General features: G+C 44.7%; 1 long non-coding RNA gene across 2 annotated transcripts in view; it reads left to right on the forward strand.

Annotated features, from left to right (window-relative positions):
* Positions 1-18,660, forward strand: part of LOC144770863 (uncharacterized) — a 180,250-nt gene that overhangs the window by 49,500 nt on the left and 112,090 nt on the right. The gene's annotated exons all lie outside the window — the stretch shown is intronic.

Here is an 18,660-nt window from a genome sequence, read left to right on the forward strand (position 1 = left end):
TCCTACTCTGCCAGGTGCTTGCCTCAGGGAAGGTGCTGGTCAGTTGTTGGAGGCAAAACTAGTATTCATACTCTACTTGGTGCTTGCCTCAGGGTAGTTGCTGGTCAGTGGTGGGGAGCAAAACTAGTATTCCTACTCCACTGGGTGCTTGCCTCATGGTAGGTGCTGGTCAGTGGTGGGGGGGGAAATGTGTATTCCTACTCTGCTGGGTTCTTGCTTCAGGAAGTTGCTGGTCAGCGATTGGGAGCAAAATTACTATTCCTACTCCACAGGGTGCTTGACTCAGGAAGGTGCTGGTCAGTGGTGGGAGGACAAAAATACTATTTTAATTCCGCTAAGTGCTTGCCACAGGGATGGTGCTGGTCAGTGGTTGGGGGCAAAACTAGGATTCCTACTCAGCCGGGTGCGTGCCTCAGGGAAGGTACTGGTCTGTGGTAGGGGGGCAAAACTAGTATTCCTTCTCCACTGTTTGCTTGCCTCAGGGAAGGTGCTGGTCAGTGGTGGGGAGCACATTTTATATTCCAACTCCGCCAAGGTCTTGCCTCAGGGAAGGTGCTGGTCAGCAGTGCGGGGAGTAGTTCTATTACTCCTCTTCTGGGTGCTTGCCTCAGGGAATGTCCTGGTCATTGGTAGGGAGCAAAATATGTATTCCTACTCCCCCACATGCTTGCCCCAGGGAAGGTGCGGGTCAGTGGTGCGGGGCAAAATTGCTATTCTTACTCTGCCAAGTGCTTGCCACAGGGAAGGTGCTTGTCAGTGGTTGGGGCAAAATTAGTATTCCCACTCAGCCAGGTACTTACCTCAGGGAAGGTACTGATCAGTTGGAGGGGGGAAAACTAATATTCCAACTCCACTGTGTGCTTGCCTCCGGGTAGGTGCTGGTCAGTGGTGGTGGGGGAATTAGTATTCCAACTCCGCCAAGTGCTTGCCTCAGGTCAGGTGCTGGTCAGTGGTTGAGGGCAAAACTAGGATTCCTACTTCAGCCTCAGGGAAGGTGCTGGTCAGCTGTTCAAAGCAAAACTAGTATTCCCACTTCACCGGGTGCTTGCCTCAAGGAAGGTGCTGGCCAGTGGTGGGGGGCAAAACTAGTATTCCTACTCCACCAAGTGATTGCCTCAGGGAAGGTGCTGGCCAGTGGTGGGGGGCTAAAATTGCTATTCCTTCTCCCCGGGTGCTTGCCCCTGGGAAGGTGCTGATCAGTGCTTGGGAGCAAATGTACTATTCCTACTCTACAGTTTGCTTGTCTCAGAGAAGGTGCTTGTCAGTGCTGGGGAGCAAACTTACTATTCCTACTCTGATGGGTGGTTGCCTCAGGAAAGGTGCTGGTCAGTGGTGGGGTCAAAAATAGTATTCCAACTCCATTGTGTGCTTGCCTCATGGAAGATGCTTGTTGGTCAAGAAATGTAACACATTTAAAGTAAAACATACAGACCATATATATTTTTTTCACAGGACTAGCAATTTACCCAAGAACAAAACATAAACATCATCTAGACTCAAATCCATCTACACGATCACTTGTTCAATAAGTGAAAGACCTTGAGAGATAAAATGTTTGAAAAACCCATTTTTTCAACCAAACTAACCAAAATATTTCTCTTAAGTACCCCAAAAGGAACACACACAACCATCAGTTTAAAAAAAGAAAAATATTTAAATAAGAGATGCATTTTAGATAACAATCAAATTAAATATCTCTGTTGATGTCAACTTTTCCATACAGGCCAAATAAGGGAGTAATCCAACTCTACCATATCCACTGAAAAAAGTCCTGAACCACCAATTGGACAACCTGTCAAATGAAGAAACTAACACTGGTAAAAACAAAGACTTTTACTATTTAAAAACCTGTCTTTCCTTTCCCAGTTATCAACTACCAAACACAGAATAAAATGATAGTTGGCAAAAGGAGAGTCCAGCATTAAAATAAAGAATATGGTCTTAGAAAAGACCTTTCTGCATTTTGAGTGGTGGGAGCTTTCATTAGCACATGAATAAGCTGATTCTGCTCTGCACGTGCTGTCTCCACCTCCTGTAGTGAAGCTGGAGAAGGAGGAAAAAACTAGTTCAACTGAGCACAGAGACTCTGGAAACAGACTACTACGAGAAAATGGGATATAAGTAGTGTACCTAAATCCCTGAACTTTAGATCACTTCTGGATCAAGAGAACCCTCTGCCAAGGAAGAAGAGCAGTGAGAAGAAGAACTGCCCCTTTACTGTGTGTTGCTTTGCTGGGTTGGCCTTCAGTTGCTGCTTCTGCCAAGAAGAGGACAAAGACTGGACTTTGCTTTGAAACCTGCTTGAGAAGAATCTGCAGCGCTTGTGAGTCTTGCCTCTTGTTCTGAAGTCTCAGGGACACAAAGACTTCACCAACACCTTATTTGAACTCCACTACTGGGAGCTCTGACCTCCCAGGCTGTGTCAATTCCAGCACTGGGCCCCTGGAGGTTGTTCCTGCTACTGATTGCTATGAAACCCTAGCTCAGTTTATTTCCACACAGCATCGCCGTGTGGGAGAAATTTCCGACGCACAGCCTCATGCAGCTGAAAAAATTAATGCAGTGCATATCTGCTCCCCGAAAAACTACTGCATGCTGAGTCCCGTGCACCGACCTTTGAAGTCTGAGATCACTACACCGACTCTGATGCAGGCCCTGCTGTGCGGCTAAAAGAATCAATGCATAGTTGGACCACGGCTGAAGAAATTGACCCAGCGGATGCATGACCACCACTGTGCTTGACCTCCAGCGCGTGCCGATTTCTACGCATAGCACCTGTGTGCCAAGTCTACATCAAACGATGGGGCTGCAGCAAGAAATTGATGAATCACCTCCCCACACAGTAAGACACTCACACATGACCTCCTCTCCAGTAAGGAACCGACGCATCACGTCCCATTGCCCAGCAGTAAGGAACAGATGCATCATCACACCTGGAGCAAGGAACTGATGTATCACTTTCCCTGTGCGTAAGGAACCGATGCATCACCTTCCCTGAGGCTGTTTTTGTTTGTTATTTTGAAACATCCCAGGTACTGTGTGCTAAAAGTGACGCATTCATTGTTTCCTATGGGCAGATCTGTTTTTACCTTATAAAAGTCATATTTTGATATGTCTGTTGGAATTTTGTCATTTGGTCTTATTTGGTTAAAATAAAGGCACTTTATTTTTCTAAAGTGATATGGTGTACATTTGTGTGGTTTTCACTGTGTTACTGAGGGTTGTATATGAATGCTTTACACATTGCCTCTATAGTTGAGCCTGATGGTTCTGTGCCAAGCAACCAGAGGGTGAGCACAGGCAAACGTAGGTGTGTACTCATCCTGACTAGAAGGAAGGGTCTCTACTTTGACAGGGTGCAAGCCACAGCCAAGTAGAGACCCCCATTTGTAACATGTATCAATAGGAATAGAAGAATCAACGATATAGAAATAACAATGATACTGAAAGCCATATGTTCCTCTTTTACCTGAGATTATATTAGATGAGAACACATAAACGGCTCCAGCACCCAAAGCAAAGCTAATGCATGTGTGGGAGGTGTTAACATTGTGTGGAAAAACTGTTACTTGCAAGTGCAGAGCAGGAGGAAGGGTGAAGAGCTTGCACACAGATGACTGAGTGATTGCGCTGTGCTTATGACATCTCTTGTTAACAAAAAGAAATCTTAAAAGGGGCTTAGAGCCTGCCCTTACTTACCATTACTTACCATTGGCTGGCTCAAATGTCAGTCTCGTTACCTTGCTTCTTATTAGTCAGCGCCTCATCCTTGCTTCCAACTTCCTCCTGGGGCTTCTCTGTATGTCACTGTCATGGAGCATGCAACAAGTATATCTTCCCGTCTGTGGCCAGTGTCCTTTCACTCTCCAAAGGCTCCTGGAGGTAAACTTTTCTACTTTTGCATATTCACTCTTGCAGAGTGCATGTGTCTGCAGTCCATCTCCCTCACTCTGGCACTCCTTTTGTCCTCACGGTTTTCTCCCCACCCCTGCCCTTCTCGTGCTCTGTCCATTGTTTCCCCTCCCCTGCCCTCCTCCCATGTCATTTGTTTTTCCGGATGTATGACGTTACAATGCATACTTTTACAACGCCTACCTTTACATCGCAAGTTTTACAACGCATACCATTACAACGCATAATGCTTTTGGGCGCTGGATAGTGAATAGTTTAATTTACTATTCCAACTTCAGTCCCCGTGGACTCTAGGGAAGGTTATTGGATAGTAAATTAACCTATTTCCTATCCTAGAGCGCCCCCAAGAGCTATGCGTTGTAATAGTTTGCATTGTAAAAGTTGCGTCGTAATGGTAGTGCGTTGTAAAAGTTTTGTTGTAAAGGATGTTTCCTGTTTTTCCACCTGCTCCTGTGTCTGTTGTTTAATCCTCTCAGTCCTCCTCCTGTGTCTGTTGTTTCCCCACCCCACCCTCCCCCATCATCACCACCCCACCATCCTCCCTCATGTTGCTTGCCCCCCCAACTCGTCTGCGCTGTTTTTAGACACAATGCACAGCTGCTCCGCCTGCGGTGCAACATGGCTTAACGGACAAAAAGTGATAGGATGTGGTCAAAAGTGGCCATGTCATTGCATTTTTCTTTTTTTACTTTGAGAATATTGCACAGCACCTTTTGCTGATGTGCAATGTGGAAAAAAGAACACTGACAAAAGTCAATAGATCTCATACAGGAGTAACATATTGGATGTGCCATTGGCTGGTATGATAAACATATGAACGAGAATGATTTACATAATAACTGTTAACATGGAAATCTGGCTCAATTCTGACACTTGTGGGTCAACATCGGACACTAAAGAATAAATGCTGTCTTGCTTTGTAAGATCCACTTTTTAAATCGATAGGTTCAATTTTGTTTCAAATGGGCTTCAATAGTTTTTTGAAGGCACCCATAGAGCACATCACCTTCTTTAGAAATTCAAAGCTGTCTGTGAGCCCCAGGAATTCACATGATGTGTGTCCTGGACTCATATATGCAATGCTTGGAAACAGTTCTGTCCTTTCTAGGGATGTTATGTTATGTTATGTTATGTTAATGGCATTTATTATGCGCGCAGCTGCTCCAGCGAAGGAGCGTCCCGGCGCCCAACAAGGTAGCCACACAACATAACTAAAGAATGGATTTTTTAAAATTAAGTTTAAAAAAGCTACGGAAACAGAAAAGTCTTAACCGCCCTCCGAAAAGAAAGCAAGTCGACAAGGGTCCGGATGGCCATAGGTGATAAAAGTAGGAGTGCTGTGGTGCTGCAACACCCCCACAATAACTGCACTGGTGTTCCAAAGGTTAATGACCAATAAAGATGCCTTTAAATGTAGTTTGTATCTTTTCACATTTGCTGTGTACTCAAAGGCAGAGGTCAATATCAGGCTCTCTCTTCTGCCAAATTGCTGCTTATTCTTTTAACATGGAGATTGCTGTTACTCTTCTTTTTCTGATTGCAAAGTTAGAGGATTTTGTAAAATAAACTCTGTGACAATCTTGCTGGGTGAAAGGAAAGGCTGCAGGATGTCCTGATTTCCAACACGCACAACATTTAAAGACCAATAATTACATGTACATCATTTCAATATATCTGCAGTTAGGAAAGAAAAAATAAAGTGCACTTTTTCTAATTCTGAAATGTAATGCAAAGAAAGATTTTATTAGGCTCAAAACAAATCAAATGACAAACATTCACAGAAACCTGATTTTCACACATTATTGTTTCTTTGTTCCATAGTTTTAACTGAGCTCTTTGCAAATTTAGTGACAATTTCATTGGAGAATGTTCTTTCTAAACATTATAGTATGCCCCTACACTATGTTGTAGTAGGATCATTTCAATAGTGTGGTCCAACATGCACAACAATCTACACACTGCACCCATACCACGAGTTGCTGCGGGTCAATTGTGGCACAGGGCAACGCAGCTTTCTTCTTGCTGCACTGCCCTGCATCAAAGAGAAAGGGCGGGGTTGCACCGTAGTTATCCAATACAGTGCATTCCTTTCCCCTTGTGGTGCAAGCATGATGCAGGCCCTCATAAATATACCCCTTGGATTTTCAGAATCCCTATGTGTTCAGTGATGTAACATCGTTGTTAGCACCCCGAGTTTGAAAAGTGTTCCAGCACCACTAGGGGAGGGGGACATGTTCTCCGTCGTAAGTTGACCCTGACCACCAATATCGTAGAACACAAGCAGAGTTAGGCATTAACTCTTACTGCGGACAGTTCAAGAACCATAATTTGTTTGGATAATATCTACATTTGGCCTTCACTCAAAGTCCATTCCCAGGTATAAAAGGTGAACACCCTTTTATTTTTTTTTATTTTTTTTTAAGTTCAAATAATTTTATTGATCAAAAGAAGGGTGTCAATACAAAATACAAAAGTCATATAAAGGATAAGCAATAATAATCCAGCAGAGCAATGCACCAATAACATTAATAACAGTATATAAAATGGGCCAGAAGATAGGGCAAGTGAAATTACATATCATGAAAAATGAAACAATTTAAAATACTAAAGAAAGCAAGAACGATTAAGGATAATTAAGGGGGTTTTGAGACTTCTTGTTGGCCAGGAAGTAAACAAAATGAGCGTTTAGCACATACATCAAGGTACAACGTAATAGGAAGCCATAAATCCATGCGTTTTGCTGCCATGTGGGTAGGAAAGACAAAGGCAGTATCCAATCTATGATTATGACAAACATTATACCACCATGCTCTAAAAGAAATATTTGAAGAGTTTTTCCACATAGCTCTAATCTTCTGAAAGGCAACTGCTATCAATAAATCAATAATTTTGACATCAAGTGTGACATTCTCCCAAACAGGAAGAAAGGCTACCCAAAAAAATATGGGTGAAAGAAAAAGAAAAATTAGTGTGAAAGATTAAATTAATCTGGGACCACACTTGTTTCCAGAAATGATGTACAGTCTGACATGAAAATAGCATGTGAAATAAAGTAGCATTCGAGGAAGAGCAAGTCCAACAAACATCTGGAACTGTAGAAAACGTTTTGCTTAAGTCATGTGGTGTGAAGAAAAGCCTGTTATATATATAAAACAAGGACTGCGTTACAGTAGCTGCTATGGACGATTTGCGAATTTTAGTCCATAATTTGTTCCACAAAGATATTGGCCAGGACGTGGCAAAATCATTTTCCCATTGCTCTTCTACTTTGGATTTTGGTCTAATGGGGTTGATATTATGGAGATACTTGTAAATAGCGGAAGCTTTGGATGTAGTGCATAAAAAGGAATAAAGCTGTGAAGTAGAATTAAAATTAAAAGTTAGAGGAGAAGCCGGAGAATTTAACAATCGAGTGTGGGTAGCCAATACCGCCTCTTTGAACAAAAGGTACTTATGAATGAAGGAGGCAGGTAGGTGGAAAGATTGGCTGAGTAATGGGAAAGGTATGAAAGTAGAGTGGGAGAGTAATTGAGAAATCCAAATTAATCCTTTTTGCGTACAGTTCTTCCAATAGAAAAGCTTATTTTTAATCAGTAAATACTTATTGTGCCAAATGGTAGACTTAAAAAAATCGTCAACTGTCGTGAAAGGGGAGGGGGTGGAAGATGGGAGCAATTTGGAGGTGTACTTATGTATGGGAGTGGATAATGTATGTGGTTTACGTGAGAAAGAAAGATATTCGGCAAAGGAGAAGGGGGACAAGGAGAGATGTTCAACCGTAACCCAGAAAGGACAAACATCTACGGGATCTTGTAACCAAAAAGATGCTTGTCGTAAAAGAAATGCTTTTCGATATGCCAGAAAATCCAGAAAGTTAACTCCGCCTACTGATTTTCGACGGATCAACCTAAGAAGGGACATCCGAGGTTTATTGCCATTCCATAGAAAGGAAGAGAGAATGGAATTAATCCGTCTAAAAAATTTCGTTGGGATTGGGACTGGAATATTAGAAATAGTATAAATAATTATAGGGGATAGCATCATCTTAACAGTGTCAAGGCAACCCCACCATGACAAGTAAAGAGGATGCCATCTAGTTGTCAAATCCAAATATCTTGTGAATACATTTATTCATACAAAGTGAAACTGTATCCGAAACTGAGGAAGTAACATGCATTCCCGAATATTTATTGTGAGTAGGGCTCCAAGTAAAATTAGAAGAGTTAAACTCTGATTTAAAAGTAAATTTTGTTAAAGGTAAAATCTCGCATTTGTCATTATTTAATTTATATCCAGAAATTTTGGAGTATGCACGCACCTCCTCTAAAAAGGCAGGTACAGAGTCACTAGGACTAGACAAACAAAGTAAGATATCATCAGCGTAAGCAGCAAGTTTGATGTGGGAATGTGGTGTTTGGAAGCCATATATACTAGGAAACTAAGCCATAAGCGCAGACCGCTGCACGTGGTTTGGAGTAAAGAAGGGAAATTAAAGAAATAAATTTATGACCGAAACCAAACCAATTAAGGGTATAAAATAAATAGGTCCATTCAACTCTATCAAACGCCTTTTCAGCATCCAATGCAAACGCTGCAAAGGGACATTTCAAATGTAAGGATTTGGATAGAACGTTAAATAAGAGTCTGGTCTTATCTGTTATAAAACGTCCTTTAACAAAACCGGACTGCTCCTTACCTAACAGATCAGGTAAATAAGGATCCAACCGTGCTGCAAGTGCCTTGGCAAATATTTTATAGTCGATGTTTACCAGGGAGATGGGTCTATAATTTTTACAATATTTAGAGTCTTTCCCTTCTTTGGGTATGAGGCAAATGTGAGCATCTGAGAAGGAGCCTGAGGAGCTATCCATTGTAACAAATGAGTCCATTAGGGTGTGCAACTTTGGTAATAATAGTTTGGAGAAATGAAGGTAAAATTCAACCGTAAAACCATCCGGCCCTGGGGCCTTATCCCTTTTAAGGTGGTGAAGTGCATTAAGTAACTCTTGCTGTGATACATCTGATTCTAAAGAAGTTAAATCAAGAGGAAAATGTTGGGGTGTGTGTATGCCAGAAAAGAAGTGCGATAAAGATTGGGTAGAGGGCTGAGTGTCCGAAGAATATAGAGTTTTGTAAAAGAGAGAAAATTCATTCCGAATGTCAACATACTTATGTTTAAGGTAGGGATTGTCATCATAAATAGATTCTATATTCAACTTATTATGTTTAACTTTTAAGTAATTAGCCAACATTTTCCCAGCTTTATTCTTACCCCCATAAAATTTCGCACTAGACTTTAACAAAATCAAAGAAGCATCTTCCGTAGACTTTTTGTTAAATTGCATCTTAGCATCAAAAAGAGCATTTAAACAGTCCTGAGAATGTGAAGTGTAATAAGAGTGCTCCAATCTCTTAATCCTTTGAAGGAGATCTCCATTAAATTTACGAGCAATTTGTTGTTTTTTTGCGACAAAGCCAATTATGAAGTCTTTTGCTGCAGCCTTAAAAGCATCCCAAATGGTGTGCGTGGGAATGGAGGGAGTGTCATTAGTCTTAAAAAACTCATCAAAAAAGGTAGTGAAAGATGTAGTAAACTATGGATCTAAAAGAAGAGTATTATTGAAACGCCACCTCCTAGGTCCTGTAATTTTAGGTAAAATATCAATATTAATCGAGACCGGGGCATGATCTGATAATAAAATAGGACCAATTTCTGCATTAGTGAGAGTTTGTGCAATATTGTGAGAAACAAAAAGGTAATCAATCCTCGACTGAGAATGATGGGAAGGGGAATAGAAAGTAAACTCTTTAGTAGTCGGATTACAAAGGCGCCAAGCATCAGTTAACTTATGTTGCGTGACTGCCCAAACGAAAAGTTTGTGGGGTTTGTTGGGAATAAATGAAACCTTGGAGTGTCTATCAAGAATGGGATCAAGAGACTGATTGCAATCTCCCGCCAAGATAAAATTATCATCCATAAATGTGGTAATGTGTGTAGCCATCATGTGCCAAAAATTAGGATCACCACCTGTGGGGGCATATACATTTAGGAGAGAGATTGGAACACACTTTAGAGATAATTTGACGTATAGCCCTCTGCCATTTGTATCTGAAGCTTGAGTTATGAGAGAGTAAGATTACAGATCAATATCACCACTCCATTGCGTTTACCATCACCTGGAGAATAGAAGATCTTACCCACCCAGCCCCTCTTAAGTTTTAAAGATTCGACATCTGACAGATGAGTTTCTTGTAAAAATGCAAAATCAACATTTAGTTTGGCTAAGTGGCACAGAATTCAAACCCTTAACGTTCCAAGTGATAACTTTCAAAGACATAAAATACAAGAAACATATTGAGCGAAACCACAAAGATAAACAAAAAAAAGAAATCAAATCAATTACAGGTAGCAGATAGAAAGTGCAGAAAGAAAGGAAACTTCAGTAAAACACAATGCATGACGAAGGAAAAGAAAAAAAATCTGAAGGAGAATATAGATATGAATTAAGGAGAAGTGAAGAAATGTGAGAAAACAAGTAGCTTATCAGCAGTGAATGAAAAAGCCAAAAGTAAGAGGAGAGAATGAAAGAATAGGGAAGTAAGTGACACCTACTGAGAAAAAAGAGTGAGGAGAAGAGAGGGAAGATGGGAAAGCAGTGAAGGAAACAAATAGGTGAAACAAGTAAAGGAAAAACATACCTACAAGAAGGGTAAGGCAAAGGAACGCAACCAGGAACGAAAGGAGGGGAGGGTGGAGCCACATAGAGCAGGAAGACTTCTGAGGCCAGCGAGGTGCACCACAGAGGAGACACCGCGGGGCAAAGACACATAATCTATGGAGACTAGAAGAAGAAATTGAGGAAAAATACTAAATTAGGGATTGACAATACCAAAAATCAGTGATGACATATACATTCAACATGAGAAACTACAACTATAATAAAATAAATCCAATAAAATTACTATAACAAAGAGAACAAGGAGATATAAAACATGAAGTATGTAAACAGCAAAAAAGGAGCAAAAGTTGAAAGAAACAAACAGAGAAAATAAGGAAACTTAAGGAGGAAATGTCTGAGAAGAACCAGAGACGTCCATATTAGTCGCATTGCAGGAATTTAAGAAACTTTGAAGACGGACAGGATCTTCATATGTCGTTGTTCTATTGTTGTAGGTAACTTTGAAGAGACACGGGTGGAAAAGTCCATATCGAGCACCTATGGACCGCAAATCAGCTCTCATGTTCAGGAAAGCTTTGCGACGGTTTGCTGTAGCTTTGGCATAATCCTGCACAAAGAACAGTGAGGATCCTGACCAGGTGCTACGTGAGGAGGCTCTAGCCGCTGATAGCACCTTCAGGAGATCTGTGTATTCTAAAAAATACAAAATAACTCCCCTTGGTCTTGGCGAAGGTGACGTTGGAGAAGGGGCCAGCCCAATCGAGCACAGTCTCCTCCGGTAGATGTAAGAGTTTGGGGAGAAAAGAATTAAAGAAGGTAATGGGGTCGTTCCCATCACAGCCCTCCACCAAGCCGTAAATACGCAGATTATTGCGTCTGTTGCAATTGTCAAGCTCCTCCACTTGCCGCTGAAGAGAAGAGACTTGCGAATGCAAGTGGGAATTTGGAGCGGATGTTTCTTGGAGAGTTGAGACACTCTGTTCCATTGATGTAACCCTCGTGTCCAGTTGTGACCAGTTATCTGTCAACAGTTGCAATTTAGCGTTTGTTTCCCCCATAAAGATACGCAAAGCTCTAATTTCTTCCAATAAGAGCTCCATAGAGACTGTCGAACTTGGCTTGGGTGGAGAGGGAGGGTCTTTTTTCAATCTCTTGGAAGTAGCTTTCCCTGAGGCTGTCTAAGACGATTCCATTATCTGCTGCGTACACTGAGGAGATGATGATTGAGAGTCTTCAAACTTTGAAAATGCAGAGAATACCTTGGAAGAAAAGTATGTTTCGGATTAGTAGTAGAAGAGTGAGCTGGTTTTAATCTGCCCATAAGATATGCGCATAGCAAATCTCCAACATGGCGTAGAAAGGACGGTTCCGTGAAAAAAAGCACAGATAAAAAAACAATGGCGCATCTGCAAAAGGAGTAGTACTTCATACAGCAAACTGAAGAAGACCTCCTAATGCATTCAGGGTGAGTAGATGTACTGTCAAATGCCAACAAGAATTGATAAACTTGAAGGTTGATGACAAAGTATGAGGGTAGAAAAATTAAAACTGTGCTATAGCAAATTCAAACAGTAGGGGCAGAATGTTCATGCTGTGGTTGAAGGCTCAATGTATTCACAACAAGAAAAAATGCAGTATGCAAAAGTCAAAATTGTTAAATTGGAGCTCCAAACTGAAGACATAAATCTCCCAGCAGTGACAAAGAGGAGACATGTAGAGGCAAACACCACACTCATTAAATGTATGGGGCAGCATCTGAAGAAAAAAGAGCGACTGAGTTGAGAACACAAAATGGTTGCCTCATATGGAGAGAAACAATGCCTCAGAAGTTTTGGAGAAAATGACAAGTTAAAAGTGTCCAGCTTCATAAAAAATTCAGCAAGAAGGATACGAAGGCGTGGAATGTAATTTTAGGGGAGCAAACTGCAGAGTAAAAGCAAGCTGGTGACCAAAATCCAGATGGCGGCCGCGGCTGTCAGTGAGCCGCGACCGGACTTACTCCGGTGGAAAAAGAGGGATAGCAGGCTCAAGCGGCGCCAGGAAAGGCTTCACATCATGCCGTCAATCCTCCGACGTGAAAGCCTGTCTCCTGAAGAGCTGGAAAGTGGCGCCAGCCACGGGTCTCGTCGATGGTGGCGGAGCGCTCACTCCAGTGCTGCCGTACCCATCGGGCGCCAAGCCACGCCCCCCAAGGTGAACACCCTTAATCAGACATTCAAATCTATATTGCACTAAAATTTGAGATTTCAAGTGTGTTATCTGCCTAGATTTCTGACTGCAAGATCCCTCCACTACTACCAAGGAGATATATATATAAAATTCTCTCATTTTCTGAATAGAGTAAATCAAACTATAGCTGCTAGACTCACAGTGCCGGTACTCCAGGTTTGTGTTAAACTACTAGTTTTACCTGTGCCTGAAAATCAGGTCCCCACTCTTCCTGAGCAGGTAGCAAGAGACAAAATCGTTGTCAGCGACATCTTCAGTCTGGGCATCCGCAGGATTAATATGAACGAGTTCAGGGCAGGACAGTAATCAATTATGAGGATCACTACGAAGACTATTGGGTTGTCAATAGAGGATATCTTAACAAATCGCAAAAAAATGATCAAATAACTTGCAGAATAGAGAACCAGGAGGAAGGCCACAGTTTTTACTGCACCCACATGGGCATCATTTCTGAGGCTGGCTTGTCGCATCCGCTCCACGTGCCTGCAGAGAACTATGATGATTGTTACACCTGAGAACATGAATACTGCCAGGACCACGGCTGTACTGATGATATATGCAGTGTATTTTGGTTTAGTGAACGACCAAAATGCCATAATATATCCTACATTATTCGAAGAGGCATTAGACATGCTGGAGATTGAAGTGTTTGACACATTATTCCATGCTGGTTGAACCTCAGAAGAAAAGGCTGCTGGTAGGCTCATCACCATGGAAATGATCACAGAGGCCAGGAGCAGACAGGGCACATTCTCCAGGAATCTTAGAGTTAGGCGAACCAAAAGAGGGTCAAGTCAAGTCAAGTCATAAAATTTGTATAGCGCACTACATACCCAGAGGGTTTCAAGGCGCTTAGGAAGGGGAGGAGGATTATTTGTCAAATATCCACGTTTTAAGCTGCTTTCTGAACGCTAGGTGGTTCTGGGTGAGGCGCAGGTAAGCGGGGAGTGAGTTCCATGTTTTAGCAGCCAGGTATGAAAAGGATCTGCCTCCCATGGTGGTCTTGTTGATGCGAGGTACAGTGGCGAGGGCTTGGCTGGAAGACCGTAGTTGGCGGGGGGGTGTGTAGAAGGACAGTCGAGAGTTGAGGCAATCTGGTCCGATGTCGTAGAGTGATTTGTGTGCGTGGGTAAGCAGTCGGAAAGTGATCCTCTTATTGACGGGTAGCCAGTGGAGGTCTTTAAGGTGACCAGAGATGTGTTCGTTGCGTGGGATGTCTAATATGAGCCTGGCTGATGCGTTTTGGATTCGTTGGAGTTTTTTCTGGAGTTTTGCGGTAGTACCCGTGTAGAGGGTGTTTCCGTAGTCCAGTCGGCTCGTGACCAGAGCGTGGGTGACTGTTTTCCTTGTTTCGGAGGGGATCCAGCGAAATGTTTTTCTGAGCATGCGAAGAATGTTGAAGCATGAAGAGGATACGGCGCTGACTTGTCTGTTCATCGAAAGTGAGGAATCCAGGATGACGCCCAGGTTCCGTGCGTGGTCTGTCGGGATGGGTGCTTTTCCGAGGGCTTCCGGCCACCAGGAGTCGTCCCATGCAGAGGGCGAAGTACCTAAGATGAGGACTTCTGTTTTGTCTGAGTTCAGTTTCAGACGGCTTTGTTTCATCCATTCGGCAACTTCTTTCATTCCTTCGTGTAGGTTAGTTTTGGCGGTGCTGGGGTCATTGGTGAGAGAGAGGATTAGTTGAGTGTCGTCCGCGTAGGAGATGATGTTGAGGTTGTGTTGGCGTGCGATGGCCGTGAGGGGGCTCATGTATACGTTGAAGAGGGTGGGACTGAGTGAGGATCCTTGAGGTACGCCGCAGATGACTTCAGAGGCCTCGGACTTGAATGGAGGAAGGCGGACTCTCTGGGTTCTTCCGGTGAGGAACGAGGTGATCCATTCAAGTGCTTTTCCTTGGATTCCGATGTTATTGAGGCGTTGTAGAAGGGTGCTGTGGCAGACTGTGTCGAATGCTGCAGAGAGGTCGAGGAGGATGAGGGCGACTGTGTCTCCATTGTCCAGTAGAGTTCGAATGTCGTCTGTTGCTGCGATGAGGGCGGTCTCAGTGCTATGTTTTGCTCGGAAGCCAGATTGTGAGGGGTCGAGGGATTTGTTGGCTTCGAGGAAGGCGGCGAGTTGGTTGTTGACGGCTTTCTCGATGACTTTGGCCGGGAATGGAAGAAGCGAGATGGGGCGGTAATTTTTGAGTTCGGTGGGGTCCGCTGTTGGTTTTTTCAGAAGGGCGGTGAGTTCAGCGTGTTTCCAGTCTTCTGGGAAGGTGGCGGAGTTGAAGGAGCAGTTGATGACGTCTCGGAGGTGTGGTGCGATGACGGAGTCTGCTTTGTTGAAGATGTGGTGAGGGCATGGGTCTGTGGGGGATCCTGAGTGGATGGAATTCATCAGGCGGATGGTGTCCTCAGTGGAGATTGGGTTCCAAGCGTTAAGGGTGTTCACGGGGGGAAGATGGTCAGCAGATGGTAGGGTGGGTTGGTTTCCGGGTTGGTTGTCAAAGCTGTTGTGGATGTCTGCAATCTTGTTGTGGAAAAAAGAGGCTAGGGAGTCGCAGAGGGATTGAGAGGGTGTGATGTCGTTGGAGTTGGCCGAGGGATTGGAAAATTCCTTGACGATGTTGAAAAGTTCCTTGCTGTTGTGGGCGTTGTTGTCAAGTCGATCCTTGAATGCTGTTTTCTTGGCTTTTCGGATCAGTTGGTGGTGAGAGCGGGTGGCGCTTTTGAAGGCGTCCTTGGTGCTGGTGGTTGGGTCTTTTTTCCAGGCCTTTTCAAGGGAGCGGCAGAGTTTCTTGGACTTCTTGAGATCATCGTTGAACCATGAGGCTTTCTTGCTGCCAGGTTTGCTTTGACGTTTTTTCAGTGGTGCTAAGGTGTCGGCGGTGTTGGATAACCATAGGGTGAGGTTGGCGGCGGCATCGTTGGCGTTGGAAGAGAGGGCTGGGGAGTTTCGAAGGAGCGATGCGGAGATTTGGTCCGTGGTGATTTTGTTCCAGTTTCTTTGCAGGGTAGGTTGGGAGTGGTTGATGGGTTTCGGCTTGTTGTAGATGAAGTGGACGCAGCTGTGGTCGGTCCAGAGGAGATCCGTAGTGTGGCTGAAGGAGACATGGTTGCTGGATGTGAAGATGGGGTCGAGTGTGTGACCTGCGATGTGGGTGGGGGAAGTGACTAGTTGTTTAAGCCCGAGGTTGGCGAGGTTGTCCAAGAGGGTGGTGGTGTTGCGGTCGTTGGTCTTTTCAAGGTGAAAGTTGAGGTCTCCCAGAAGGATGTAATCTTTGGAGGGGAGTGCGTGTGGGGTGATGAAGTCCGTGATGTCCTCACTGAATTTTGCGCGGGGTCCTGGTGGTCTGTAGAGGAGAGTGCCTCTGAGTGTTGTTTTGGGATTGATGTGGATCTGGAAGTGAAGGTGTTCAGAGTTAGCGAGATTGACGTCAGAGCTGGTTGAGATGCGGATAGATTTCTTATGGACGATAGCGATTCCTCCTCCTGTGTGGCTGGTACGGTCTTTGCGGGTGATCTTATAGTCTTCAGGAATGGCAATTGTGATGTCTGGAGCGGAGGAGGCATTCATCCATGTTTCCGTAAGGAAGGCGATGTCCGGAGAAATGGTGTCTAGTAGATTCCATAGGTCAATGGCATGCCTGTGGATCGATCTGGTGTTGAGAAGGATGCATTGTAGGTGGTTGGGTCGGGAATCTGTGGTGTGGTCGTAGTAGAGATGTTGTCGGTGCCGCTGAATTTGCAGGAGTAGCAGGAGAAAGGGCCATGGGTGTGTCCAGGAGCGGCTTGGACGCAGTTGGGGGCGTGACCGGGGTTAAGGGCTAGGAGGGTGGCGGCATCGTAGGTAATGCGGGAGGGCTGGGCAGCGCGAGGGACAGGGGGTATGGCGCTGGGCGCGGTCCAGGCGCGGACGGGCGTAGACGGGCTTACCTTTGGCGCACCTTCGGCGTGTCCGAAGCGCGTGGACGCTGCGCGTGGGACCATCTGACATTAATGGACAGAGGAGGGGGAGGGGCGAGGGCGGTTCAGCTGGGAGGCGGGTCGGGCTGAGGAGGAGGTCAACAATCACAAAATGGAGGCGGAGGGGTCAGGACGGAGAGAGCGCTTGGGGTGAAAAACACAAATGCTGAGAAATGCTGTCAATTGACAAAGACAATAGGCAATGCGGCGATTCTGAGCACACGCAACCAATCAGGGATTAAATCTGCAGCTAGAGTTACGCCGGCAGTGCAACAATTGTAGCAGATAGCTAATCAACTATGCAAATGGGCCAAATCGCCACACACAGCGCGCAGCGGCAATCAGAACGTAAAGCAGAATATAAATGCCAAAAAGCACTGCAAATCTTGTGGTATGCCTTCTGCAACGAGGACGCAGCAGCAGGGGAGCGACCACTCTGCTCAGAAGCGAGGAGTGAGTCACGGCGCTTTCAGGCAATGGAGCGCTGTTTGTTTACTGTGGGAGGGCGGTTCAGCTGGGAGGCGGGTCGGGCTGAGGAGGAGGTCAACAATCACAAAATGGAGGCGGAGGGGTCAGGACGGAGAGAGCGCTTGGGGTGAAAAACACAAATGCTGAGAAATGCTGTCAATTGACAAAGACAATAGGCAAAGCGGCGATTCTGAGCACACGCAACCAATCAGGGATTAAATCTGCAGCTAGAGTTACGCCGGCAGTGCAACAATTGTAGCAGATAGCTAATCAACTATGCAAATGGGCCAAATCGCCACACACAGCGCGCAGCGGCAATCAGAACGTAAAGCAGAATATAAATGCCAAAAAGCACTGCAAATCTTGTGGTATGCCTTCTGCAACGAGGACGCAGCAGCAGGGGAGCGACCACTCTGCTCGGAAGCGAGGAGTGAGTCACGGCGCTTTCAGGCAATGGAGCGCTGTTTGTTTACTGTGGGAGGGCGGTTCAGCTGGGAGGCGGGTCGGGCTGAGGAGGAGGTCAACAATCACAAAATGGAGGCGGAGGGGTCAGGACGGAGAGAGCGCTTGGGGTGAAAAACACAAATGCTGAGAAATGCTGTCAATTGACAAAGACAATAGGCAAAGCGGCGATTCTGAGCACACGCAACCAATCAGGAATTAAATCTGCAGCTAGAGTTACGCCGGCAGTGCAACAATTGTAGCAGATAGCTAATCAACTATGCAAATGGGCCAAATCGCCACACACAGCGCGCAGCGGCAATCAGAACGTAAAGCAGAATATAAATGCCAAAAAGCACTGCAAATCTTGTGGTATGCCTTCTGCAACGAGGACGCAGCAGCAGGGGAGCGACCACTCTGCTCGGAAGCGAGGAGTGAGTCACTTCACACACCCTGTGAGTCACACAGGGTGTGTGAAGGTCACAACCTTGACACCACAGTAGACACAGAACCAGGTGATGAACCAGAGGTTGCAGTAACGAATAAACAGTAGAGTGAAATGGAGTATATCCGAGCCATTGACCAGGGAATCTGTGGCTTGAGGTAAAATGTCATTGATTATAAACAGAAATGATACTCCAAGGTGAGCGAGGTGGGAAAGCGTGAGGCAGCAGAGGATGAGGTCACAGGAGTTGAGATCACTGCTCTTTTTGATCCATCCAATGAAATTCACAGCCAGGATGAACATGTTTCCCATCAGCCCAAGCAGAAAAGCAAAGGTGCGAAGGACAAGCAGAGCAATGCTTACTGGGGACATCATTTCCACCTCTCCGAGACACAAATGCAATGTTTATTCCTTCAGCCTGATATGACCTGTATCTCTCCAGCGAGCAGAGTCTTCTTGAAAGCACAGATGTAAATCATTCAAATTGGGGATCTCAAGTTTCTGAAACTCATTTTCCTTTCTGGTCCATCCATGA

This window comes from Lissotriton helveticus, chromosome 7 (genome assembly GCF_964261635.1).
Source record: "Lissotriton helveticus chromosome 7, aLisHel1.1, whole genome shotgun sequence".
NCBI classification, from domain to species: Eukaryota; Metazoa; Chordata; class Amphibia; order Caudata; family Salamandridae; genus Lissotriton; species Lissotriton helveticus.